Below are 24,765 nucleotides of genomic sequence, written 5' to 3'. Positions count from 1 at the left end.
AGATTTAAATGTTGCTTTTGTTTTGGTTATCACAGAATAAGTTTCACGTTGTTTCTTTGAAAGATTCAGCAATTTTAAGAAAACTTACTCAAAATGAAGGCAGCACTAAAATTCAAACCCAGTATCTCCTGTTTACTAGACAGGCACCTTAACCAACTAAGCCACGGCACCAAAAAGGCGGTAATAGTTATATACATAGAGAGCTGGTTATAACAGCATTAGCTTCAAAAGGTCTTATTTGAAATAATCAGCAATTTTAAGAAAAATTACTCCAAATGAAGGCGCCACTGGGATTCAAACCGAGGACCTCCTTTTTACTAGACAGGCACTTTAACCAACTAAGCCACGGCGCCAAAGTCAGTGGAAGAGTTTCCACGATTAAGAAATTTCAGAAAATATTGTCCAAACGAAAGCACCGCCGGGGCTCGAACCAAAGATCTCCTGTTTACTAGACAGGCACTTTAACCAACTAAGCCATAGCACCAAAAGCACTGTAAACACTATATACATAGAGTGCTGTATTTGCTTTTAACAACATTGGCTTCACAAGGTCTTACTTGAAAGATTCAGTAATTTTAAGAAAAGTTACTCCAAATTGAGGCACCGCTGGGATTCGAACCCAGGATCTCCTGTTTACTAGACAGGCACTTTAACCAACTAAGCCACGGCGCCAAAGACAGTGGAAAGGTTTTCTTATTTCATCATGGAGAGCTTTGCATGCTCACTCTACCCTGGAAGGGGGTCCCTTTTTAAACAACTAAGGTACAGTACTGAAACAACTGCAAGATTTATCTTTCTTTTCTTTTCTTGCTTATAACAGTATTAGCTTCACAAGGTCATATTTGAAAGGTTCAACAATTTTAAGAAAAGTTTGTCCAAACGCAGGCACCACTGGGATTCCAACCAGTGTTCCTGTGTTTAATACACTGGTGCTTTAACCAAACAATCCAAGCCAAAAAATGCTCATTTGCTTGTATATTATTTGGTCGGTGGAAAGCTGTTGGTTTTCTATGGAGTTCAAGGCCTATTGCAATTCTAACATATTGTATAGAATATATATTTAAAAAAAAAAAAATGAAGGCACCACTGGGATTCGAACCCAGGATCTTCTGTTTACTAGACAGGCACTTTAGCCAAGTAAGCCATGGCGCCAAAGTTAGTGAAGGTGTTACCATAATTCCTCAAAGAGAGCTGTGCATGCTCACTCTACCCTGGAAGTGGGTCCCTCTCTGTAGCACTCCTTCCCAATGTTTGTTCCTTTCTTTTTTCTCTCTCTCCTATAGTTTTTTTGTGTCTGGAGTTTTTCTTTGTGTGCAGTAGGGTCAAGTGTGCGGGCTGTCAACTAAAGGTCCTGTCAAACCCCATTGAGACATACTGTATGTAATTTTGTGCTATGTAATAAGTAAATGTTGCTTTTGTTTTGGTTATAATAGTATAAGGTTCACATTGTTTCTTTGAAAGATTCAGCAATTTCAAGAAAACTTACTCAAAATGAAGGCAGCACTAAAATTCAAACCCAGTATCTCCTGTTTACTAGACAGGCACCTTAACCAACTAAGCCAGGGCACCAAAAAGGCGGTAATAGTTATATACATATAGAGCTGGTTATAACAGCATTAGCTTCAAATCCCAGCGGATTATTTGAAATAATCAGCAATTTTAAGAAAAGTTACTCCAAATGAAAGCACCGCTGGGATTCGAACCCAGGATCTCCTGTTTACTAGACAGGCACTTTAACCAACTAACCCACGGCGCCAAAGTCAGTGGAAGGGTTTCCACGATTAAGAAATTTTAGAAAAAATTGTCCAAACGCAAGCACCACCGGGGTTCGAACCAAAGCTCTCTTGTTTACTAGACAGGCACTTTAACCAACTAAGCCATAGCACCAAAAGCACTGTAAACACTATATACATAGAGCGCTGTATTTGCTTTTAACAATATTGGCTTCACAAGGTCTTACTTGAAAGATTCAGTAATTTTAAGAAAAGTTACTCCAAATAAAGGCACCGCTGGGATTCGAACCCAGGATCTCCTGTTTACTAGACAGGCACTTTAACCAACTAAGCCACGGCGCCAAAGACAGTGGAAATGTTTTCTTATTTTATCATGGAGAGCTTTGCATGCTCACTCTACCCTGGAAGGGGGTCCCTTTTTAAACAACTAAGGTACAGTACTGAAACAACTGCAAGATTTATCTTTCTTTTCTTGCTTATAACAGTATTAGCTTCACAGGGTCATATTTGAAAGGTTCAGCAATTTTAAGAAAAATTTGTCCAAACGCAGGCACCACTGGGATTCCAACCCAGGATCTTATGTTTATTACACTGGTGCTTTAACCAAACAATCCAAGCCAAAAAATGCTCAATTGCTTGTATATTATTTGGTCGGTGGAAAGCTGTTGGTTTTCTATGGAGTTCAAGGCCTATTGCAATTCTAACATATTGTATAGAATTTTTTTTTTTAAATAAATGAAGGCACCACTGGGATTCGAACCCAGGATCTCCTGTTTACTAGACAGGCACTTTAACCAACTAAGCCACGGCGCCAAAGTCAGTGGAAGAGTTTCCACGATTAAGAAATTTCAGAAAAAATTGTCCAAACGAAAGCACCGCCGGGGCTCGAACCAAAGATCTCCTGTTTACTAGACAGGCACTTTAACCAACTAAGCCATAGCACCAAAAGCACTGTAAACACTATATACATAGAGTGCTGTATTTGCTTTTAACAACATTGGCTTCACAAGGTCTTACTTGAAAGATTCAGTAATTTTAAGAAAAGTTACTCCAAATTGAGGCACCGCTGGAATTCATTTTAAGAAAGTTACTCCAAATTGAGGGCACCGCTGGGATTCGAACCCAGGATCTCCTGTTTACTAGACAGGCACTTTAACCACTAAGCCACGGCGCCAAAGACAGTGGAAATGTTTTCTTATTTCATCATGGAGAGCTTTGCATGCTCACTCTAAACCCTGGAAGGGGGTCCCTTTTAAACAACTAAGGTACAGCACTGAAACCACTGCAAGATTTATCTTTCTTTTCTTTTCTTGCTTATAACAGTATTAGCTTCACAAGGTCATATTTGAAAGGTTCAATAATTTTAAGAAAAGTTTGTCCAAACGCAGGCACCACTGGGATTCCAACCAGTGTTCTTGTGTTTAATACACTGGTGCTTTAACCAAACAATCCAAGCCAAAAAATGCTCATTTGCTTGTATATTATTTGGTCGGTGGAAAGCTGTTGGTTTTCTATGGAGTTCAAGGCCTATTGCAATTCTAACATATTGTATAGAATATATATTTTTTTTAAAAAATGAAGGCACCACTGTGATTCGAACCCAGGATCTTCTATTTACTAGACAGGCACTTTAACCAAGTAAGCCATGGCGCCAAAGTTAGTGAAGGTGTTACCATAATTCCTCAAAGAGAGCTGTTCATGCTCACTCTACCCTGGAAGTGGGTCCCTCTCTGTAGCACTCCTTCCCAATGTTTGTTCCTTTCTTTTTTCTCTCTCTCCTATAGTTTTTTTGTGTCTGGAGTTTTTCTTTGTGTGCAGTAGGGTCAAGTGTGCGGGCTGTCAACTAAAGGTCCTGTCAAACCCCATTGAGACATACTGTATGTAATTTTGTGCTATATAAGATTTAAATGTTGCTTTTGTTTTGGTTATCACAGAATAAGTTTCACGTTGTTTCTTTGAAAGATTCAGCAATTTTAAGAAAACTTACTCAAAATGAAGGCAGCACTAAAATTCAAACCCAGTATCTCCTGTTTACTAGACAGGCACCTTAACCAACTAAGCCACGGCACCAAAAAGGCGGTAATAGTTATATACATAGAGAGCTGGTTATAACAGCATTAGCTTCAAAAGGTCTTATTTGAAATAATCAGCAATTTTAAGAAAAATTACTCCAAATGAAGGCGCCACTGGGATTCAAACCGAGGACCTCCTTTTACTAGACAGGCACTTTAACCAACTAAGCCACGGCGCCAAAGTCAGTGGAAGAGTTTCCACGATTAAGAAATTTCAGAAAATATTGTCCAAACGAAAGCACCGCCGGGGCTCGAACCAAAGATCTCCTGTTTACTAGACAGGCACTTTAACCAACTAAGCCATAGCACCAAAAGCACTGTAAACACTATATACATAGAGTGCTGTATTTGCTTTTAACAACATTGGCTTCACAAGGTCTTACTTGAAAGATTCAGTAATTTTAAGAAAAGTTACTCCAAATTGAGGCACCGCTGGGATTCGAACCCAGGATCTCCTGTTTACTAGACAGGCACTTTAACCAACTAAGCCACGGCGCCAAAGACAGTGGAAATGTTTTCTTATTTCATCATGGAGAGCTTTGCATGCTCACTCTACCCTGGAAGGGGGTCCCTTTTTAAACAACTAAGGTACAGTACTGAAACAACTGCAAGATTTATCTTTCTTTCTTTTCTTGCTTATAACAGTATTAGCTTCACAAGGTCATATTTGAAAGGTTCAACAATTTTAAGAAAAGTTTGTCCAAACGCAGGCACCACTGGGATTCCAACCAGTGTTCCTGTGTTTAATACACTGGTGCTTTAACCAAACAATCCAAGCCAAAAAATGCTCATTTGCTTGTATATTATTTGGTCGGTGGAAAGCTGTTGGTTTTCTATGGAGTTCAAGGCCTATTGCAATTCTAACATATTGTATAGAATATATATTTTTTTTAAAAAAATGAAGGCACCACTGTGATTCGAACCCAGGATCTTCTATTTACTAGACAGGCACTTTAACCAAGTAAGCCATGGCGCCAAAGTTAGTGAAGGTGTTACCATAATTCCTCAAAGAGAGCTGTTCATGCTCACTCTACCCTGGAAGTGGGTCCCTCTCTGTAGCACTCCTTCCCAATGTTTGTTCCTTTCTTTTTTCTCTCTCTCCTATAGTTTTTTTGTGTCTGGAGTTTTTCTTTGTGTGCAGTAGGGTCAAGTGTGCGGGCTGTCAACTAAAGGTCCTGTCAAACCCCATTGAGACATACTGTATGTAATTTTGTGCTATATAAGATTAAATGTTGCTTTTGTTTTGGTTATCACAGAATAAGTTTCACGTTGTTTCTTTGAAAGATTCAGCAATTTTAAGAAAACTTACTCAAAATGAAGGCAGCACTAAAATTCAAACCCAGTATCTCCTGTTTACTAGACAGGCACCTTAACCAACTAAGCCACGGCACCAAAAAGGCGGTAATAGTTATATACATAGAGAGCTGGTTATAACAGCATTAGCTTCAAAAGGTCTTATTTGAAATAATCAGCAATTTTAAGAAAAATTACTCCAAATGAAGGCGCCACTGGGATTCAAACCGAGGACCTCCTTTTTACTAGACAGGCACTTTAACCAACTAAGCCACGGCGCCAAAGTCAGTGGAAGAGTTTCCACGATTAAGAAATTTCAGAAAATATTGTCCAAACGAAAGCACCGCCGGGGCTCGAACCAAAGATCTCCTGTTTACTAGACAGGCACTTTAACCAACTAAGCCATAGCACCAAAAGCACTGTAAACACTATATACATAGAGTGCTGTATTTGCTTTTAACAACATTGGCTTCACAAGGTCTTACTTGAAAGATTCAGTAATTTTAAGAAAAGTTACTCCAAATTGAGGCACCGCTGGGATTCGAACCCAGGATCTCCTGTTTACTAGACAGGCACTTTAACCAACTAAGCCACGGCGCCAAAGACAGTGGAAATGTTTTCTTATTTCATCATGGAGAGCTTTGCATGCTCACTCTACCCTGGAAGGGGGTCCCTTTTTAAACAACTAAGGTACAGTACTGAAACAACTGCAAGATTTATCTTTCTTTTCTTTTCTTGCTTATAACAGTATTAGCTTCACAAGGTCATATTTGAAAGGTTCAACAATTTTAAGAAAAGTTTGTCCAAACGCAGGCACCACTGGGATTCCAACCAGTGTTCCTGTGTTTAATACACTGGTGCTTTAACCAAACAATCCAAGCCAAAAAATGCTCATTTGCTTGTATATTATTTGGTCGGTGGAAAGCTGTTGGTTTTCTATGGAGTTCAAGGCCTATTGCAATTCTAACATATTGTATAGAATATATATTTAAAAAAAAAAAATGAAGGCACCACTGGGATTCGAACCCAGGATCTTCTGTTTACTAGACAGGCACTTTAGCCAAGTAAGCCATGGCACCAAAGTTAGTGAAGGTGTTACCATAATTCCTCAAAGAGAGCTGTGCATGCTCACTCTACCCTGGAAGTGGGTCCCTCTCTGTAGCACTCCTTCCCAATGTTTGTTCCTTTCTTTTTTCTCTCTCTCCTATAGTTTTTTTGTGTCTGGAGTTTTTCTTTGTGTGCAGTAGGGTCAACTGTGCGGGCTGTCAACTAAAGGTCCTGTCAAACCCCATTGAGACATACTGTATGTAATTTTGTGCTATGTAATAAGTAAATGTTGCTTTTGTTTTGGTTATAATAGTATAAGGTTCACATTGTTTCTTTGAAAGATTCAGCAATTTCAAGAAAACTTACTCAAAATGAAGGCAGCACTAAAATTCAAACCCAGTATCTCCTGTTTACTAGACAGGCACCTTAACCAACTAAGCCAGGGCACCAAAAAGGCGGTAATAGTTATATACATATAGAGCTGGTTATAACAGCATTAGCTTCAAATCCCAGCGGATTATTTGAAATAATCAGCAATTTTAAGAAAAGTTACTCCAAATGAAAGCACCGCTGGGATTCGAACCCAGGATCTCCTGTTTACTAGACAGGCACTTTAACCAACTAACCCACGGCGCCAAAGTCAGTGGAAGGGTTTCCACGATTAAGAAATTTTAGAAAAAATTGTCCAAACGCAAGCACCACCGGGGTTCGAACCAAAGCTCTCTTGTTTACTAGACAGGCACTTTAACCAACTAAGCCATAGCACCAAAAGCACTGTAAACACTATATACATAGAGCGCTGTATTTGCTTTTAACAATATTGGCTTCACAAGGTCTTACTTGAAAGATTCAGTAATTTTAAGAAAAGTTACTCCAAATAAAGGCACCGCTGGGATTCGAACCCAGGATCTCCTGTTTACTAGACAGGCACTTTAACCAACTAAGCCACGGCGCCAAAGACAGTGGAAATGTTTTCTTATTTTATCATGGAGAGCTTTGCATGCTCACTCTACCCTGGAAGGGGGTCCCTTTTTAAACAACTAAGGTACAGTACTGAAACAACTGCAAGATTTATCTTTCTTTTCTTGCTTATAACAGTATTAGCTTCACAGGGTCATATTTGAAAGGTTCAGCAATTTTAAGAAAAATTTGTCCAAACGCAGGCACCACTGGGATTCCAACCCAGGATCTTATGTTTATTACACTGGTGCTTTAACCAAACAATCCAAGCCAAAAAATGCTCAATTGCTTGTATATTATTTGGTCGGTGGAAAGCTGTTGGTTTTCTATGGAGTTCAAGGCCTATTGCAATTCTAACATATTGTATAGAATTTTTTTTTTTTAAATAAATGAAGGCACCACTGGGATTCGAACCCAGGATCTCCTGTTTACTAGACAGGCACTTTAACCAACTAAGCCACCGCGCCAAAGTCAGTGGAAGAGTTTCCACGATTAAGAAATTTCAGAAAAAATTGTCCAAACGAAAGCACCGCCGGGGCTCGAACCAAAGATCTCCTGTTTACTAGACAGGCACTTTAACCAACTAAGCCATAGCACCAAAAGCACTGTAAACACTATATACATAGAGTGCTGTATTTGCTTTTAACAACATTGGCTTCACAAGGTCTTACTTGAAAGATTCAGTAATTTTAAGAAAAGTTACTCCAAATTGAGGCACCGCTGGGATTCGAACCCAGGATCTCCTGTTTACTAGACAGGCACTTTAACCAACTAAGCCACGGCGCCAAAGACAGTGGAAATGTTTTCTTATTTCATCATGGAGAGCTTTGCATGCTCACTCTACCCTGGAAGGGGGTCCCTTTTTAAACAACTAAGGTACAGCACTGAAACCACTGCAAGATTTATCTTTCTTTTCTTTTCTTGCTTATAACAGTATTAGCTTCACAAGGTCATATTTGAAAGGTTCAATAATTTTAAGAAAAGTTTGTCCAAACGCAGGCACCACTGGGATTCCAACCAGTGTTCTTGTGTTTAATACACTGGTGCTTTAACCAAACAATCCAAGCCAAAAAATGCTCATTTGCTTGTATATTATTTGGTCGGTGGAAAGCTGTTGGTTTTCTATGGAGTTCAAGGCCTATTGCAATTCTAACATATTGTATAGAATATATATTTTTTTAAAAAAATGAAGGCACCACTGTGATTCGAACCCAGGATCTTCTATTTACTAGACAGGCACTTTAACCAAGTAAGCCATGGCGCCAAAGTTAGTGAAGGTGTTACCATAATTCCTCAAAGAGAGCTGTTCATGCTCACTCTACCCTGGAAGTGGGTCCCTCTCTGTAGCACTCCTTCCCAATGTTTGTTCCTTTCTTTTTTCTCTCTCTCCTATAGTTTTTTTGTGTCTGGAGTTTTTCTTTGTGTGCAGTAGGGTCAAGTGTGCGGGCTGTCAACTAAAGGTCCTGTCAAACCCCATTGAGACATACTGTATGTAATTTTGTGCTATATAAGATTTAAATGTTGCTTTTGTTTTGGTTATCACAGAATAAGTTTCACGTTGTTTCTTTGAAAGATTCAGCAATTTTAAGAAAACTTACTCAAAATGAAGGCAGCACTAAAATTCAAACCCAGTATCTCCTGTTTACTAGACAGGCACCTTAACCAACTAAGCCACGGCACCAAAAAGGCGGTAATAGTTATATACATAGAGAGCTGGTTATAACAGCATTAGCTTCAAAAGGTCTTATTTGAAATAATCAGCAATTTTAAGAAAAATTACTCCAAATGAAGGCGCCACTGGGATTCAAACCGAGGACCTCCTTTTTACTAGACAGGCACTTTAACCAACTAAGCCACGGCGCCAAAGTCAGTGGAAGAGTTTCCACGATTAAGAAATTTCAGAAAATATTGTCCAAACGAAAGCACCGCCGGGGCTCGAACCAAAGATCTCCTGTTTACTAGACAGGCACTTTAACCAACTAAGCCATAGCACCAAAAGCACTGTAAACACTATATACATAGAGTGCTGTATTTGCTTTTAACAACATTGGCTTCACAAGGTCTTACTTGAAAGATTCAGTAATTTTAAGAAAAGTTACTCCAAATTGAGGCACCGCTGGGATTCGAACCCAGGATCTCCTGTTTACTAGACAGGCACTTTAACCAACTAAGCCACGGCGCCAAAGACAGTGGAAATGTTTTCTTATTTCATCATGGAGAGCTTTGCATGCTCACTCTACCCTGGAAGGGGGTCCCTTTTTAAACAACTAAGGTACAGTACTGAAACAACTGCAAGATTTATCTTTCTTTTCTTTTCTTGCTTATAACAGTATTAGCTTCACAAGGTCATATTTGAAAGGTTCAACAATTTTAAGAAAAGTTTGTCCAAACGCAGGCACCACTGGGATTCCAACCAGTGTTCCTGTGTTTAATACACTGGTGCTTTAACCAAACAATCCAAGCCAAAAAATGCTCATTTGCTTGTATATTATTTGGTCGGTGGAAAGCTGTTGGTTTTCTATGGAGTTCAAGGCCTATTGCAATTCTAACATATTGTATAGAATATATATTTAAAAAAAAAAAAATGAAGGCACCACTGGGATTCGAACCCAGGATCTTCTGTTTACTAGACAGGCACTTTAACCAAGTAAGCCATGGCGCCAAAGTTAGTGAAGGTGTTACCATAATTCCTCAAAGAGAGCTGTGCATGCTCACTCTACCCTGGAAGTGGGTCCCTCTCTGTAGCACTCCTTCCCAATGTTTGTTCCTTTCTTTTTTCTCTCTCTCCTATAGTTTTTTTGTGTCTGGAGTTTTTCTTTGTGTGCAGTAGGGTCAACTGTGCGGGCTGTCAACTAAAGGTCCTGTCAAACCCCATTGAGACATACTGTATGTAATTTTGTGCTATGTAATAAGTAAATGTTGCTTTTGTTTTGGTTATAATAGTATAAGGTTCACATTGTTTCTTTGAAAGATTCAGCAATTTCAAGAAAACTTACTCAAAATGAAGGCAGCACTAAAATTCAAACCCAGTATCTCCTGTTTACTAGACAGGCACCTTAACCAACTAAGCCAGGGCACCAAAAAGGCGGTAATAGTTATATACATATAGAGCTGGTTATAACAGCATTAGCTTCAAATCCCAGCGGATTATTTGAAATAATCAGCAATTTTAAGAAAAGTTACTCCAAATGAAAGCACCGCTGGGATTCGAACCCAGGATCTCCTGTTTACTAGACAGGCACTTTAACCAACTAACCCACGGCGCCAAAGTCAGTGGAAGGGTTTCCACGATTAAGAAATTTTAGAAAAAATTGTCCAAACGCAAGCACCACCGGGGTTCGAACCAAAGCTCTCTTGTTTACTAGACAGGCACTTTAACCAACTAAGCCATAGCACCAAAAGCACTGTAAACACTATATACATAGAGCGCTGTATTTGCTTTTAACAATATTGGCTTCACAAGGTCTTACTTGAAAGATTCAGTAATTTTAAGAAAAGTTACTCCAAATAAAGGCACCGCTGGGATTCGAACCCAGGATCTCCTGTTTACTAGACAGGCACTTTAACCAACTAAGCCACGGCGCCAAAGACAGTGGAAATGTTTTCTTATTTTATCATGGAGAGCTTTGCATGCTCACTCTACCCTGGAAGGGGGTCCCTTTTTAAACAACTAAGGTACAGTACTGAAACAACTGCAAGATTTATCTTTCTTTTCTTGCTTATAACAGTATTAGCTTCACAGGGTCATATTTGAAAGGTTCAGCAATTTTAAGAAAAATTTGTCCAAACGCAGGCACCACTGGGATTCCAACCCAGGATCTTATGTTTATTACACTGGTGCTTTAACCAAACAATCCAAGCCAAAAAATGCTCAATTGCTTGTATATTATTTGGTCGGTGGAAAGCTGTTGGTTTTCTATGGAGTTCAAGGCCTATTGCAATTCTAACATATTGTATAGAATTTTTTTTTTTTAAATAAATGAAGGCACCACTGGGATTCGAACCCAGGATCTCCTGTTTACTAGACAGGCACTTTAACCAACTAAGCCACCGCGCCAAAGTCAGTGGAAGAGTTTCCACGATTAAGAAATTTCAGAAAAAATTGTCCAAACGAAAGCACCGCCGGGGCTCGAACCAAAGATCTCCTGTTTACTAGACAGGCACTTTAACCAACTAAGCCATAGCACCAAAAGCACTGTAAACACTATATACATAGAGTGCTGTATTTGCTTTTAACAACATTGGCTTCACAAGGTCTTACTTGAAAGATTCAGTAATTTTAAGAAAAGTTACTCCAAATTGAGGCACCGCTGGGATTCGAACCCAGGATCTCCTGTTTACTAGACAGGCACTTTAACCAACTAAGCCACGGCGCCAAAGACAGTGGAAATGTTTTCTTATTTCATCATGGAGAGCTTTGCATGCTCACTCTACCCTGGAAGGGGGTCCCTTTTTAAACAACTAAGGTACAGCACTGAAACCACTGCAAGATTTATCTTTCTTTTCTTTTCTTGCTTATAACAGTATTAGCTTCACAAGGTCATATTTGAAAGGTTCAATAATTTTAAGAAAAGTTTGTCCAAACGCAGGCACCACTGGGATTCCAACCAGTGTTCTTGTGTTTAATACACTGGTGCTTTAACCAAACAATCCAAGCCAAAAAATGCTCATTTGCTTGTATATTATTTGGTCGGTGGAAAGCTGTTGGTTTTCTATGGAGTTCAAGGCCTATTGCAATTCTAACATATTGTATAGAATATATATTTTTTTTTAAAAAATGAAGGCACCACTGTGATTCGAACCCAGGATCTTCTATTTACTAGACAGGCACTTTAACCAAGTAAGCCATGGCGCCAAAGTTAGTGAAGGTGTTACCATAATTCCTCAAAGAGAGCTGTTCATGCTCACTCTACCCTGGAAGTGGGTCCCTCTCTGTAGCACTCCTTCCCAATGTTTGTTCCTTTCTTTTTTCTCTCTCTCCTATAGTTTTTTTGTGTCTGGAGTTTTTCTTTGTGTGCAGTAGGGTCAAGTGTGCGGGCTGTCAACTAAAGGTCCTGTCAAACCCCATTGAGACATACTGTATGTAATTTTGTGCTATATAAGATTTAAATGTTGCTTTTGTTTTGGTTATCACAGAATAAGTTTCACGTTGTTTCTTTGAAAGATTCAGCAATTTTAAGAAAACTTACTCAAAATGAAGGCAGCACTAAAATTCAAACCCAGTATCTCCTGTTTACTAGACAGGCACCTTAACCAACTAAGCCACGGCACCAAAAAGGCGGTAATAGTTATATACATAGAGAGCTGGTTATAACAGCATTAGCTTCAAAAGGTCTTATTTGAAATAATCAGCAATTTTAAGAAAAATTACTCCAAATGAAGGCGCCACTGGGATTCAAACCGAGGACCTCCTTTTTACTAGACAGGCACTTTAACCAACTAAGCCACGGCGCCAAAGTCAGTGGAAGAGTTTCCACGATTAAGAAATTTCAGAAAATATTGTCCAAACGAAAGCACCGCCGGGGCTCGAACCAAAGATCTCCTGTTTACTAGACAGGCACTTTAACCAACTAAGCCATAGCACCAAAAGCACTGTAAACACTATATACATAGAGTGCTGTATTTGCTTTTAACAACATTGGCTTCACAAGGTCTTACTTGAAAGATTCAGTAATTTTAAGAAAAGTTACTCCAAATTGAGGCACCGCTGGGATTCGAACCCAGGATCTCCTGTTTACTAGACAGGCACTTTAACCAACTAAGCCACGGCGCCAAAGACAGTGGAAATGTTTTCTTATTTCATCATGGAGAGCTTTGCATGCTCACTCTACCCTGGAAGGGGGTCCCTTTTTAAACAACTAAGGTACAGTACTGAAACAACTGCAAGATTTATCTTTCTTTTCTTTTCTTGCTTATAACAGTATTAGCTTCACAAGGTCATATTTGAAAGGTTCAACAATTTTAAGAAAAGTTTGTCCAAACGCAGGCACCACTGGGATTCCAACCAGTGTTCCTGTGTTTAATACACTGGTGCTTTAACCAAACAATCCAAGCCAAAAAATGCTCATTTGCTTGTATATTATTTGGTCGGTGGAAAGCTGTTGGTTTTCTATGGAGTTCAAGGCCTATTGCAATTCTAACATATTGTATAGAATATATATTTAAAAAAAAAAAAATGAAGGCACCACTGGGATTCGAACCCAGGATCTTCTGTTTACTAGACAGGCACTTTAGCCAAGTAAGCCATGGCACCAAAGTTAGTGAAGGTGTTACCATAATTCCTCAAAGAGAGCTGTGCATGCTCACTCTACCCTGGAAGTGGGTCCCTCTCTGTAGCACTCCTTCCCAATGTTTGTTCCTTTCTTTTTTCTCTCTCTCCTATAGTTTTTTTGTGTCTGGAGTTTTTCTTTGTGTGCAGTAGGGTCAAGTGTGCGGGCTGTCAACTAAAGGTCCTGTCAAACCCCATTGAGACATACTGTATGTAATTTTGTGCTATGTAATAAGTAAATGTTGCTTTTGTTTTGGTTATAATAGTATAAGGTTCACATTGTTTCTTTGAAAGATTCAGCAATTTCAAGAAAACTTACTCAAAATGAAGGCAGCACTAAAATTCAAACCCAGTATCTCCTGTTTACTAGACAGGCACCTTAACCAACTAAGCCAGGGCACCAAAAAGGCGGTAATAGTTATATACATATAGAGCTGGTTATAACAGCATTAGCTTCAAATCCCAGCGGATTATTCGAAATAATCAGCCATTTTTTAGAAAAGTTACTCCAAATGAAAGCACCGCTGGGATTCGAACCCAGGATCTCCTGTTTACTAGACAGGCACTTTAACCAACTAACCCATGGCGCCAAAGTCAGTGGAAGGGTTTCCACGATTAAGAAATTTTAGAAAAAATTGTCCAAACGCAAGCACCACCGGGGTTCGAACCAAAGCTCTCTTGTTTACTAGACAGGCACTTTAACCAACTAAGCCATAGCACCAAAAGCACTGTAAACACTATATACATAGAGCGCTGTATTTGCTTTTAACAATATTGGCTTCACAAGGTCTTACTTGAAAGATTCAGTAATTTTAAGAAAAGTTACTCCAAATAAAGGCACCGCTGGGATTCGAACCCAGGATCTCCTGTTTACTAGACAGGCACTTTAACCAACTAAGCCACGGCGCCAAAGACAGTGGAAATGTTTTCTTATTTTATCATGGAGAGCTTTGCATGCTCACTCTACCCTGGAAGGGGGTCCCTTTTTAAACAACTAAGGTACAGTACTGAAACAACTGCAAGATTTATCTTTCTTTTCTTGCTTATAACAGTATTAGCTTCACAGGGTCATATTTGAAAGGTTCAGCAATTTTAAGAAAAATTTGTCCAAACGCAGGCACCACTGGGATTCCAACCCAGGATCTTATGTTTATTACACTGGTGCTTTAACCAAACAATCCAAGCCAAAAAATGCTCAATTGCTTGTATATTATTTGGTCGGTGGAAAGCTGTTGGTTTTCTATGGAGTTCAAGGCCTATTGCAATTCTAACATATTGTATAGAATTTTTTTTTTTTAAATAAATGAAGGCACCACTGGGATTCGAACCCAGGATCTCCTGTTTACTAGACAGGCACTTTAACCAACTAAGCCACGGCGCTAAAGTCAGTGGAAGAGTTTCCACGATTAAGAAATTTCAGAAAAAATTGTCCAAACGAAAGCACCGCCGGGGCTCGAACCAAAGATCTCCTGTTTACTAGACAGGCACTTTAACCAACTAAGCCATAGCACCAAAAGCACTGTAAACACTATATACATAGAGTGCTGTATTTGCTTTTAACAACATTGGCTTCACAAGGTCTTACTTGAAAGATTCAGTAATTTTAAGAAAAGTTACTCCAAATGAAGGCACCGCTGGGATTCGAACCCAGGACCTCCTGTTTACTAGACAGGCACCTTAACCAACTAAGCCAGGGCACCAAAAAGGCGGTAATAGTTATATGCATATAGAGCTGGTTATAACAGCATTAGCTTCAAAAGGTCTTATTTGAAATAATCAGAAATTTTAAGAAAAGTTACTCCAAATGAAGGCACCGCTGGGATTCGAACCCAGGACCTCCTGTTTACTAGACAGGCACCTTAACCAACTAAGCCAGGGCACCAAAAAGGCGGTAATAGTTATATGCATATAGAGCTGGTTATAACAGCATTAGCTTCAAAAGGTCTTATTTGAAATAATCAGAAATTTTAAGAAAGGTACTCCAAATAAAGGCACCGCTGGGATTCGAACCCAGGATCTCCTGTTTACTAGACAGGCACTTTAACCAACTAAGCCACGGCGCCAAAGACAGTGGAAAAGTTTTCTTATTTCATCATGGAGAGCTTTGCATGCTCACTCTACCCTGGAAGGGGGTCCCTTTTTAAACAACTAAGGTACAGCACTGAAACAACTGCAAGATTTATCTTTCTTTTCTTTTCTTGCTTATAACAGTATTAGCTTCACAAGGTCATATTTGAAAGGTTCAATAATTTTAAGAAAAGTTTGTCCAAACGCAGGCACAACTGGGATTCCAACCAGTGTTCTTGTGTTTAATACACTGGTGCTTTAACCAAACAATCCAAGCCAAAAAATGCTCATTTGCTTGTATATTATTTGGTCGGTGGAAAGCTGTTGGTTTTCTATGGAGTTCAAGGCCTATTGCAATTCTAACATATTGTATAGAATATATATTTTTTTTAAAAAAATGAAGGCACCACTGTGATTCGAACCCAGGATCTTCGATTTACTAGACAGGCACTTTAACCAAGTAAGCCATGGCGCCAAAGTTAGTGAAGGTGTTACCATAATTCCTCAAAGAGAGCTGTTCATGCTCACTCTACCCTGGAAGTGGGTCCCTCTCTGTAGCACTCCTTCCCAATGTTTGTTCCTTTCTTTTTTCTCTCTCTCCTATAGTTTTTTTGTGTCTGGAGTTTTTCTTTGTGTGCAGTAGGGTCAAGTGTGCGGGCTGTCAACTAAAGGTCCTGTCAAACCCCATTGAGACATACTGTATGTAATTTTGTGCTATATAAGATTTAAATGTTGCTTTTGTTTTGGTTATCACAGAATAAGTTTCACGTTGTTTCTTTGAAAGATTCAGCAATTTTAAGAAAACTTACTCAAAATGAAGGCAGCACTAAAATTCAAACCCAGTATCTCCTGTTTACTAGACAGGCACCTTAACCAACTAAGCCAGGGCACCAAAAAGGCGGTAATAGTTATATACAAATAGAGCTGGTTATAACAGCATTAGCTTCAAATCCCAGCGGATTATTTGAAATAATCAGCAATTTTAAGAAAAGTTACTCCAAATGAAAGCACCGCTGGGATTCGAACCCAGGATCTCCTGTTTACTAGACAGGCACTTTAACCAACTAACCCATGGCGCCAAAGTGAGTGGAAGAGTTTCCACGATTAAGAGATTTTAGAAAAAATTGTCCAAACGCAAGCACCACCGGGGTTCGAACCAAAGCTCTCTTGTTTACTAGACAGGCACTTTAACCAACTAAGCCATAGCACCAAAAGCACTGTAAACACTATATACATAGAGCGCTGTATTTGCTTTTAACAATATTGGCTTCACAAGGTCTTACTTGAAAGATTCAGTAATTTTAAGAAAAGTTACTCCAAATGAAGGCACCGCTGGGATTCGAACCCAGGATCTCCTGTTTACTAGACAGGCACTTTAACCAACTAAGCCACGGCGCCAAAGACAGTGGAAATGTTTTCTTATTTCATCATGGAGAGCTTTGCATGCTCACTCTACCCTGGAAGGGGGTCCCTTTTTAAACAACTAAGGTACAGTACTGAAACAACTGCAAGATTTATCTTTCTTTTCTTGCTTATAACAGTATTAGCTTCACAAGGTCATGTTTGAAAGGTTCAGCAATTTAAAAAAAAAATTGTCCAAACGCAGGCACCACTGGGATTCCAACCCAGGATCTTGTGTTTAATACACTGGTGTTTAACTAAACAATCCAAGCCAAAAAATGCTCAATTGCTTGTATATTATTTGGTCGGTGGAAAGCTGTTGGTTTTCTATGGAGTTCAAGGCCTATTGCAATTCTAAAATATTGTAAAGATTTTAGTTTTTTTAAATAAATGAAGGCACCACTGGGATTGGAACCCAGGATCTCCTGTTTACTAGACAGGCACTTTAACCAACTAAGCCATGGCGCCAAAGTTAGTGAGGGTGTTACCTTAATTCCTCAAAGAGAGCTGTTCATGCTCACTCTACCCTGGAAGTGGGTCCCTCTCTGTAGCACTCCTTCCCAATGTTTGTTCCTTTCTTTTTTCTCTCTCTCCTATAGTTTTTTTTGTGTCTGGAGTTTTTCTTTGTGTGCAGTAGGGTCAAGTGTGCGGGCTGTCAACTAAAGGTCCTGTCAAACCCCATTGAGACATACTGTATGTAATTTTGTGCTATGTAATAAGTAAATGTTGCTTTTGTTTTGGTTATCACAGAATAAGGTTTACATTGTTTCTTTGAAAGATTCAGCAATTTTAAGAAAACTTACTCAAAATAAAGGCAGCACTAAAATTCTAACCCAGTATCTCCTGTTTACTAGACAGGCACCTTAACCAACTAAGCCACGGCACCAAAAAGGCGGTAATAGTTATATACATAGAGAGCTGGTTATAACAGCATTAGCTTCAAAAGGTCTTATTTGAAATAATCAGCAATTTTAAGAAAAATTACTCCAAATGAAGGCGCCACTGGGATTCAAACCGAGGACCTCCTTTTTACTAGACAGGCACTTTAACCAACTAAGCCACGGCGCCAAAGTCAGTGGAAGAGTTTCCACGATTAAGAAATTTCAGAAAATATTGTCCAAACGAAAGCACCGCCGGGGCTCGAACCAAAGATCTCCTGTTTACTAGACAGGCACTTTAACCAACTAAGCCATAGCACCAAAAGCACTGTAAACACTATATACATAGAGTGCTGTATTTGCTTTTAACAACATTGGCTTCACAAGGTCTTACTTGAAAGATTCAGTAATTTTAAGAAAAGTTACTCCAAATTGAGGCACCGCTGGGATTCGAACCCAGGATCTCCTGTTTACTAGACAGGCACTTTAACCAACTAAGCCACGGCGCCAAAGACAGTGGAAAGGTTTTCTTATTTCATCATGGAGAGCTTTGCATGCTCACTCTACCCTGGAAGGGGGTCCCTTTTTAAACAACTAAGGTACAGTACTGAAACAACTGCAAGATTTATCTTTCTTTTCTTTTCTTGCTTATAACAGTATTAGCTTCACAAGGTCATATTTGAAAGGTTCAACAATTTTAAGAAAAGTTTGTCCAAACGCAGGCACCACTGGGATTCCAACCAGTGTTCCTGTGTTTAATACACTGGTGCTTTAACCAAACAATCCAAGCCAAAAAATGCTCATTTGCTTGTATATTATTTGGTCGGTGGAAAGCTGTTGGTTTTCTATGGAGTTCAAGGCCTATTGCAATTCTAACATATTGTATAGAATATATATTTAAAAAAAAAAAAATGAAGGCACCACTGGGATTCGAACCCAGGATCTTCTGTTTACTAGACAGGCACTTTAACCAAGTAAGCCATGGCGCCAAAGTTAGTGAAGGTGTTACCATAATTCCTCAAAGAGAGCTGTGCATGCTCACTCTACCCTGGAAGTGGGTCCCTCTCTGTAGCACTCCTTCCCAATGTTTGTTCCTTTCTTTTTTCTCTCTCTCCTATAGTTTTTTTGTGTCTGGAGTTTTTCTTTGTGTGCAGTAGGGTCAACTGTGCGGGCTGTCAACTAAAGGTCCTGTCAAACCCCATTGAGACATACTGTATGTAATTTTGTGCTATGTAATAAGTAAATGTTGCTTTTGTTTTGGTTATAATAGTATAAGGTTCACATTGTTTCTTTGAAAGATTCAGCAATTTCAAGAAAACTTACTCAAAATGAAGGCAGCACTAAAATTCAAACCCAGTATCTCCTGTTTACTAGACAGGCACCTTAACCAACTAAGCCAGGGCACCAAAAAGGCGGTAATAGTTATATACATATAGAGCTGGTTATAACAGCATTAGCTTCAAATCCCAGCGGATTATTTGAAATAATCAGCAATTTTAAGAAAAGTTACTCCAAATGAAAGCACCGCTGGGATTCGAACCCAGGATCTCCTGTTTACTAGACAGGCACTTTAACCAACTAACCCACGGCGCCAAAGTCAGTGGAAGGGTTTCCACGATTAAGAAATTGTAGAAAAAATTGTCCAAACGCAAGCACCACCGGGGTTCGAACCAAAGCTCTCTTGTTTACTAGACAGGCACTTTAACCAACTAAGCCATAGCACCAAAAGCACTGTAAACACTATATACATAGAGCGCTGTATTTGCTTTTAACAATATTGGCTTCACAAGGTCTTACTTGAAAGATTCAGTAATTTTAAGAAAAGTTACTCCAAATAAAGGCACCGCTGGGATTCGAACCCAGGATCTCCTGTTTACTAGACAGGCACTTTAACCAACTAAGCCACGGCGCCAAAGACAGTGGAAATGTTTTCTTATTTTATCATGGAGAGCTTTGCATGCTCACTCTACCCTGGAAGGGGGTCCCTTTTTAAACAACTAAGGTACAGTACTGAAACAACTGCAAGATTTATCTTTCTTTTCTTGCTTATAACAGTATTAGCTTCACAGGGTCATATTTGAAAGGTTCAGCAATTTTAAGAAAAATTTGTCCAAACGCAGGCACCACTGGGATTCCAACCCAGGATCTTATGTTTATTACACTGGTGCTTTAACCAAACAATCCAAGCCAAAAAATGCTCAATTGCTTGTATATTATTTGGTCGGTGGAAAGCTGTTGGTTTTCTATGGAGTTCAAGGCCTATTGCAATTCTAACATATTGTATAGAATTTTTTTTTTTTAAATAAATGAAGGCACCACTGGGATTCGAACCCAGGATCTCCTGTTTACTAGACAGGCACTTTAACCAACTAAGCCACCGCGCCAAAGTCAGTGGAAGAGTTTCCACGATTAAGAAATTTCAGAAAAAATTGTCCAAACGAAAGCACCGCCGGGGCTCGAACCAAAGATCTCCTGTTTACTAGACAGGCACTTTAACCAACTAAGCCATAGCACCAAAAGCACTGTAAACACTATATACATAGAGTGCTGTATTTGCTTTTAACAACATTGGCTTCACAAGGTCTTACTTGAAAGATTCAGTAATTTTAAGAAAAGTTACTCCAAATTGAGGCACCGCTGGGATTCGAACCCAGGATCTCCTGTTTACTAGACAGGCACTTTAACCAACTAAGCCACGGCGCCAAAGACAGTGGAAATGTTTTCTTATTTCATCATGGAGAGCTTTGCATGCTCACTCTACCCTGGAAGGGGGTCCCTTTTTAAACAACTAAGGTACAGCACTGAAACCACTGCAAGATTTATCTTTCTTTTCTTTTCTTGCTTATAACAGTATTAGCTTCACAAGGTCATATTTGAAAGGTTCAATAATTTTAAGAAAAGTTTGTCCAAACGCAGGCACCACTGGGATTCCAACCAGTGTTCTTGTGTTTAATACACTGGTGCTTTAACCAAACAATCCAAGCCAAAAAATGCTCATTTGCTTGTATATTATTTGGTCGGTGGAAAGCTGTTGGTTTTCTATGGAGTTCAAGGCCTATTGCAATTCTAACATATTGTATAGAATATATATTTTTTTTTTAAAAATGAAGGCACCACTGTGATTCGAACCCAGGATCTTCTATTTACTAGACAGGCACTTTAACCAAGTAAGCCATGGCGCCAAAGTTAGTGAAGGTGTTACCATAATTCCTCAAAGAGAGCTGTTCATGCTCACTCTACCCTGGAAGTGGGTCCCTCTCTGTAGCACTCCTTCCCAATGTTTGTTCCTTTCTTTTTTCTCTCTCTCCTATAGTTTTTTTGTGTCTGGAGTTTTTCTTTGTGTGCAGTAGGGTCAAGTGTGCGGGCTGTCAACTAAAGGTCCTGTCAAACCCCATTGAGACATACTGTATGTAATTTTGTGCTATATAAGATTTAAATGTTGCTTTTGTTTTGGTTATCACAGAATAAGTTTCACGTTGTTTCTTTGAAAGATTCAGCAATTTTAAGAAAACTTACTCAAAATGAAGGCAGCACTAAAATTCAAACCCAGTATCTCCTGTTTACTAGACAGGCACCTTAACCAACTAAGCCACGGCACCAAAAAGGCGGTAATAGTTATATACATAGAGAGCTGGTTATAACAGCATTAGCTTCAAAAGGTCTTATTTGAAATAATCAGCAATTTTAAGAAAAATTACTCCAAATGAAGGCGCCACTGGGATTCAAACCGAGGACCTCCTTTTTACTAGACAGGCACTTTAACCAACTAAGCCACGGCGCCAAAGTCAGTGGAAGAGTTTCCACGATTAAGAAATTTCAGAAAATATTGTCCAAACGAAAGCACCGCCGGGGCTCGAACCAAAGATCTCCTGTTTACTAGACAGGCACTTTAACCAACTAAGCCATAGCACCAAAAGCACTGTAAACACTATATACATAGAGTGCTGTATTTGCTTTTAACAACATTGGCTTCACAAGGTCTTACTTGAAAGATTCAGTAATTTTAAGAAAAGTTACTCCAAATTGAGGCACCGCTGGGATTCGAACCCAGGATCTCCTGTTTACTAGACAGGCACTTTAACCAACTAAGCCACGGCGCCAAAGACAGTGGAAAGGTTTTCTTATTTCATCATGGAGAGCTTTGCATGCTCACTCTACCCTGGAAGGGGGTCCCTTTTTAAACAACTAAGGTACAGTACTGAAACAACTGCAAGATTTATCTTTCTTTTCTTTTCTTGCTTATAACAGTATTAGCTTCACAAGGTCATATTTGAAAGGTTCAACAATTTTAAGAAAAGTTTGTCCAAACGCAGGCACCACTGGGATTCCAACCAGTGTTCCTGTGTTTAATACACTGGTGCTTTAACCAAACAATCCAAGCCAAAAAATGCTCATTTGCTTGTATATTATTTGGTCGGTGGAAAGCTGTTGGTTTTCTATGGAGTTCAAGGCCTATTGCAATTCTAACATATTGTATAGAATATATATTTAAAAAAAAAAAAATGAAGGCACCACTGGGATTCGAACCCAGGATCTTCTGTTTACTAGACAGGCACTTTAACCAAGTAAGCCATGGCGCCAAAGTTAGTGAAGGTGTTACCATAATTCCTCAAAGAGAGCTGTGCATGCTCACTCTACCCTGGAAGTGGGTCCCTCTCTGTAGCACTCCTTCCCAATGTTTGTTCCTTTCTTTTTTCTCTCTCTCCTATAGTTTTTTTGTGTCTGGAGTTTTTCTTTGTGTGCAGTAGGGTCAACTGTGCGGGCTGTCAACTAAAGGTCCTGTCAAACCCCATTGAGACATACTGTATGTAATTTTGTGCTATGTAATAAGTAAATGTTGCTTTTGTTTTGGTTATAATAGTATAAGGTTCACATTGTTTCTTTGAAAGATTCAGCAATTTCAAGAAAACTTACTCAAAATGAAGGCAGCACTAAAATTCAAACCCAGTATCTCCTGTTTACTAGACAGGCACCTTAACCAACTAAGCCAGGGCACCAAAAAGGCGGTAATAGTTATATACATATAGAGCTGGTTATAACAGCATTAGCTTCAAATCCCAGCGGATTATTTGAAATAATCAGCAATTTTAAGAAAAGTTACTCCAAATGAAAGCACCGCTGGGATTCGAACCCAGGATCTCCTGTTTACTAGACAGGCACTTTAACCAACTAACCCACGGCGCCAAAGTCAGTGGAAGGGTTTCCACGATTAAGAAATTTTAGAAAAAATTGTCCAAACGCAAGCACCACCGGGGTTCGAACCAAAGCTCTCTTGTTTACTAGACAGGCACTTTAACCAACTAAGCCATAGCACCAAAAGCACTGTAAACACTATATACATAGAGCGCTGTATTTGCTTTTAACAATATTGGCTTCACAAGGTCTTACTTGAAAGATTCAGTAATTTTAAGAAAAGTTACTCCAAATAAAGGCACCGCTGGGATTCGAACCCAGGATCTCCTGTTTACTAGACAGGCACTTTAACCAACTAAGCCACGGCGCCAAAGACAGTGGAAATGTTTTCTTATTTTATCATGGAGAGCTTTGCATGCTCACTCTACCCTGGAAGGGGGTCCCTTTTTAAACAACTAAGGTACAGCACTGAAACCACTGCAAGATTTATCTTTCTTTTCTTTTCTTGCTTATAACAGTATTAGCTTCACAAGGTCATATTTGAAAGGTTCAATAATTTTAAGAAAAGTTTGTCCAAACGCAGGCACCACTGGGATTCCAACCAGTGTTCTTGTGTTTAATACACTGGTGCTTTAACCAAACAATCCAAGCCAAAAAATGCTCATTTGCTTGTATATTATTTGGTCGGTGGAAAGCTGTTGGTTTTCTATGGAGTTCAAGGCCTATTGCAATTCTAACATATTGTATAGAATATATATATTTTTTTAAAAAATGAAGGCACCACTGTGATTCGAACCCAGGATCTTCTATTTACTAGACAGGCACTTTAACCAAGTAAGCCATGGCGCCAAAGTTAGTGAAGGTGTTACCATAATTCCTCAAAGAGAGCTGTTCATGCTCACTCTACCCTGGAAGTGGGTCCCTCTCTGTAGCACTCCTTCCCAATGTTTGTTCCTTTCTTTTTTCTCTCTCTCCTATAGTTTTTTTGTGTCTGGAGTTTTTCTTTGTGTGCAGTAGGGTCAAGTGTGCGGGCTGTCAACTAAAGGTCCTGTCAAACCCCATTGAGACATACTGTATGTAATTTTGTGCTATATAAGATTTAAATGTTGCTTTTGTTTTGGTTATCACAGAATAAGTTTCACGTTGTTTCTTTGAAAGATTCAGCAATTTTAAGAAAACTTACTCAAAATGAAGGCAGCACTAAAATTCAAACCCAGTATCTCCTGTTTACTAGACAGGCACCTTAACCAACTAAGCCACGGCACCAAAAAGGCGGTAATAGTTATATACATAGAGAGCTGGTTATAACAGCATTAGCTTCAAAAGGTCTTATTTGAAATAATCAGCAATTTTAAGAAAAATTACTCCAAATGAAGGCGCCACTGGGATTCAAACCGAGGACCTCCTTTTTACTAGACAGGCACTTTAACCAACTAAGCCACGGCGCCAAAGTCAGTGGAAGAGTTTCCACGATTAAGAAATTTCAGAAAATATTGTCCAAACGAAAGCACCGCCGGGGCTCGAACCAAAGATCTCCTGTTTACTAGACAGGCACTTTAACCAACTAAGCCATAGCACCAAAAGCACTGTAAACACTATATACATAGAGTGCTGTATTTGCTTTTAACAACATTGGCTTCACAAGGTCTTACTTGAAAGATTCAGTAATTTTAAGAAAAGTTACTCCAAATTGAGGCACCGCTGGGATTCGAACCCAGGATCTCCTGTTTACTAGACAGGCACTTTAACCAACTAAGCCACGGCGCCAAAGACAGTGGAAATGTTTTCTTATTTCATCATGGAGAGCTTTGCATGCTCACTCTACCCTGGAAGGGGGTCCCTTTTTAAACAACTAAGGTACAGTACTGAAACAACTGCAAGATTTATCTTTCTTTTCTTTTCTTGCTTATAAC

The 24,765-nt window shown here is 39.3% G+C and overlaps 19 non-coding genes across 19 annotated transcripts; all 19 read right to left on the bottom strand.

Annotated features, from left to right (window-relative positions):
• Positions 1 to 598: 598 nt before the first annotated feature.
• Positions 599 to 672, bottom strand: trnat-agu (transfer RNA threonine (anticodon AGU)). The gene has a single exon. It is a non-coding gene; the product is annotated as a tRNA-Thr (tRNA).
• Positions 673 to 2,001: 1,329 nt separating this feature from the next.
• On the bottom strand, positions 2,002 to 2,075 carry trnat-agu (transfer RNA threonine (anticodon AGU)). Its single transcript has one exon. It is a non-coding gene; the product is annotated as a tRNA-Thr (tRNA).
• Positions 2,076 to 4,229: 2,154 nt separating this feature from the next.
• Positions 4,230 to 4,303, bottom strand: trnat-agu (transfer RNA threonine (anticodon AGU)). The gene has a single exon. It is a non-coding gene; the product is annotated as a tRNA-Thr (tRNA).
• A 1,321-nt stretch (positions 4,304 to 5,624) lies between these two features.
• On the bottom strand, positions 5,625 to 5,698 carry trnat-agu (transfer RNA threonine (anticodon AGU)). Its single transcript has one exon. It is a non-coding gene; the product is annotated as a tRNA-Thr (tRNA).
• Positions 5,699 to 7,026: 1,328 nt separating this feature from the next.
• On the bottom strand, positions 7,027 to 7,100 carry trnat-agu (transfer RNA threonine (anticodon AGU)). Its single transcript has one exon. It is a non-coding gene; the product is annotated as a tRNA-Thr (tRNA).
• A 717-nt stretch (positions 7,101 to 7,817) lies between these two features.
• On the bottom strand, positions 7,818 to 7,891 carry trnat-agu (transfer RNA threonine (anticodon AGU)). Its single transcript has one exon. It is a non-coding gene; the product is annotated as a tRNA-Thr (tRNA).
• A 1,322-nt stretch (positions 7,892 to 9,213) lies between these two features.
• trnat-agu (transfer RNA threonine (anticodon AGU)) lies at positions 9,214 to 9,287 on the bottom strand. Its single transcript has one exon. It is a non-coding gene; the product is annotated as a tRNA-Thr (tRNA).
• A 1,329-nt stretch (positions 9,288 to 10,616) lies between these two features.
• Positions 10,617 to 10,690, bottom strand: trnat-agu (transfer RNA threonine (anticodon AGU)). Its single transcript has one exon. It is a non-coding gene; the product is annotated as a tRNA-Thr (tRNA).
• Positions 10,691 to 11,407: 717 nt separating this feature from the next.
• On the bottom strand, positions 11,408 to 11,481 carry trnat-agu (transfer RNA threonine (anticodon AGU)). Its single transcript has one exon. It is a non-coding gene; the product is annotated as a tRNA-Thr (tRNA).
• Positions 11,482 to 12,804: 1,323 nt separating this feature from the next.
• Positions 12,805 to 12,878, bottom strand: trnat-agu (transfer RNA threonine (anticodon AGU)). The gene has a single exon. It is a non-coding gene; the product is annotated as a tRNA-Thr (tRNA).
• Positions 12,879 to 14,208: 1,330 nt separating this feature from the next.
• Positions 14,209 to 14,282, bottom strand: trnat-agu (transfer RNA threonine (anticodon AGU)). The gene has a single exon. It is a non-coding gene; the product is annotated as a tRNA-Thr (tRNA).
• Positions 14,283 to 15,362: 1,080 nt separating this feature from the next.
• trnat-agu (transfer RNA threonine (anticodon AGU)) lies at positions 15,363 to 15,436 on the bottom strand. Its single transcript has one exon. It is a non-coding gene; the product is annotated as a tRNA-Thr (tRNA).
• Positions 15,437 to 16,764: 1,328 nt separating this feature from the next.
• trnat-agu (transfer RNA threonine (anticodon AGU)) lies at positions 16,765 to 16,838 on the bottom strand. The gene has a single exon. It is a non-coding gene; the product is annotated as a tRNA-Thr (tRNA).
• A 1,316-nt stretch (positions 16,839 to 18,154) lies between these two features.
• trnat-agu (transfer RNA threonine (anticodon AGU)) lies at positions 18,155 to 18,228 on the bottom strand. The gene has a single exon. It is a non-coding gene; the product is annotated as a tRNA-Thr (tRNA).
• A 1,329-nt stretch (positions 18,229 to 19,557) lies between these two features.
• On the bottom strand, positions 19,558 to 19,631 carry trnat-agu (transfer RNA threonine (anticodon AGU)). Its single transcript has one exon. It is a non-coding gene; the product is annotated as a tRNA-Thr (tRNA).
• A 717-nt stretch (positions 19,632 to 20,348) lies between these two features.
• Positions 20,349 to 20,422, bottom strand: trnat-agu (transfer RNA threonine (anticodon AGU)). The gene has a single exon. It is a non-coding gene; the product is annotated as a tRNA-Thr (tRNA).
• A 1,323-nt stretch (positions 20,423 to 21,745) lies between these two features.
• Positions 21,746 to 21,819, bottom strand: trnat-agu (transfer RNA threonine (anticodon AGU)). Its single transcript has one exon. It is a non-coding gene; the product is annotated as a tRNA-Thr (tRNA).
• A 1,329-nt stretch (positions 21,820 to 23,148) lies between these two features.
• trnat-agu (transfer RNA threonine (anticodon AGU)) lies at positions 23,149 to 23,222 on the bottom strand. The gene has a single exon. It is a non-coding gene; the product is annotated as a tRNA-Thr (tRNA).
• Positions 23,223 to 24,545: 1,323 nt separating this feature from the next.
• On the bottom strand, positions 24,546 to 24,619 carry trnat-agu (transfer RNA threonine (anticodon AGU)). The gene has a single exon. It is a non-coding gene; the product is annotated as a tRNA-Thr (tRNA).
• Between the last annotated feature and the right edge of the window lie 146 nt (positions 24,620 to 24,765).

Source organism: Denticeps clupeoides, chromosome 1 (genome assembly GCF_900700375.1).
Source record: "Denticeps clupeoides chromosome 1, fDenClu1.1, whole genome shotgun sequence".
Taxonomy (NCBI): Eukaryota; Metazoa; Chordata; class Actinopteri; order Clupeiformes; family Denticipitidae; genus Denticeps; species Denticeps clupeoides.
The sequence above is the reverse complement of the archived record's forward strand: the minus strand, read 5'-3'. Positions and strand labels throughout refer to the sequence as shown.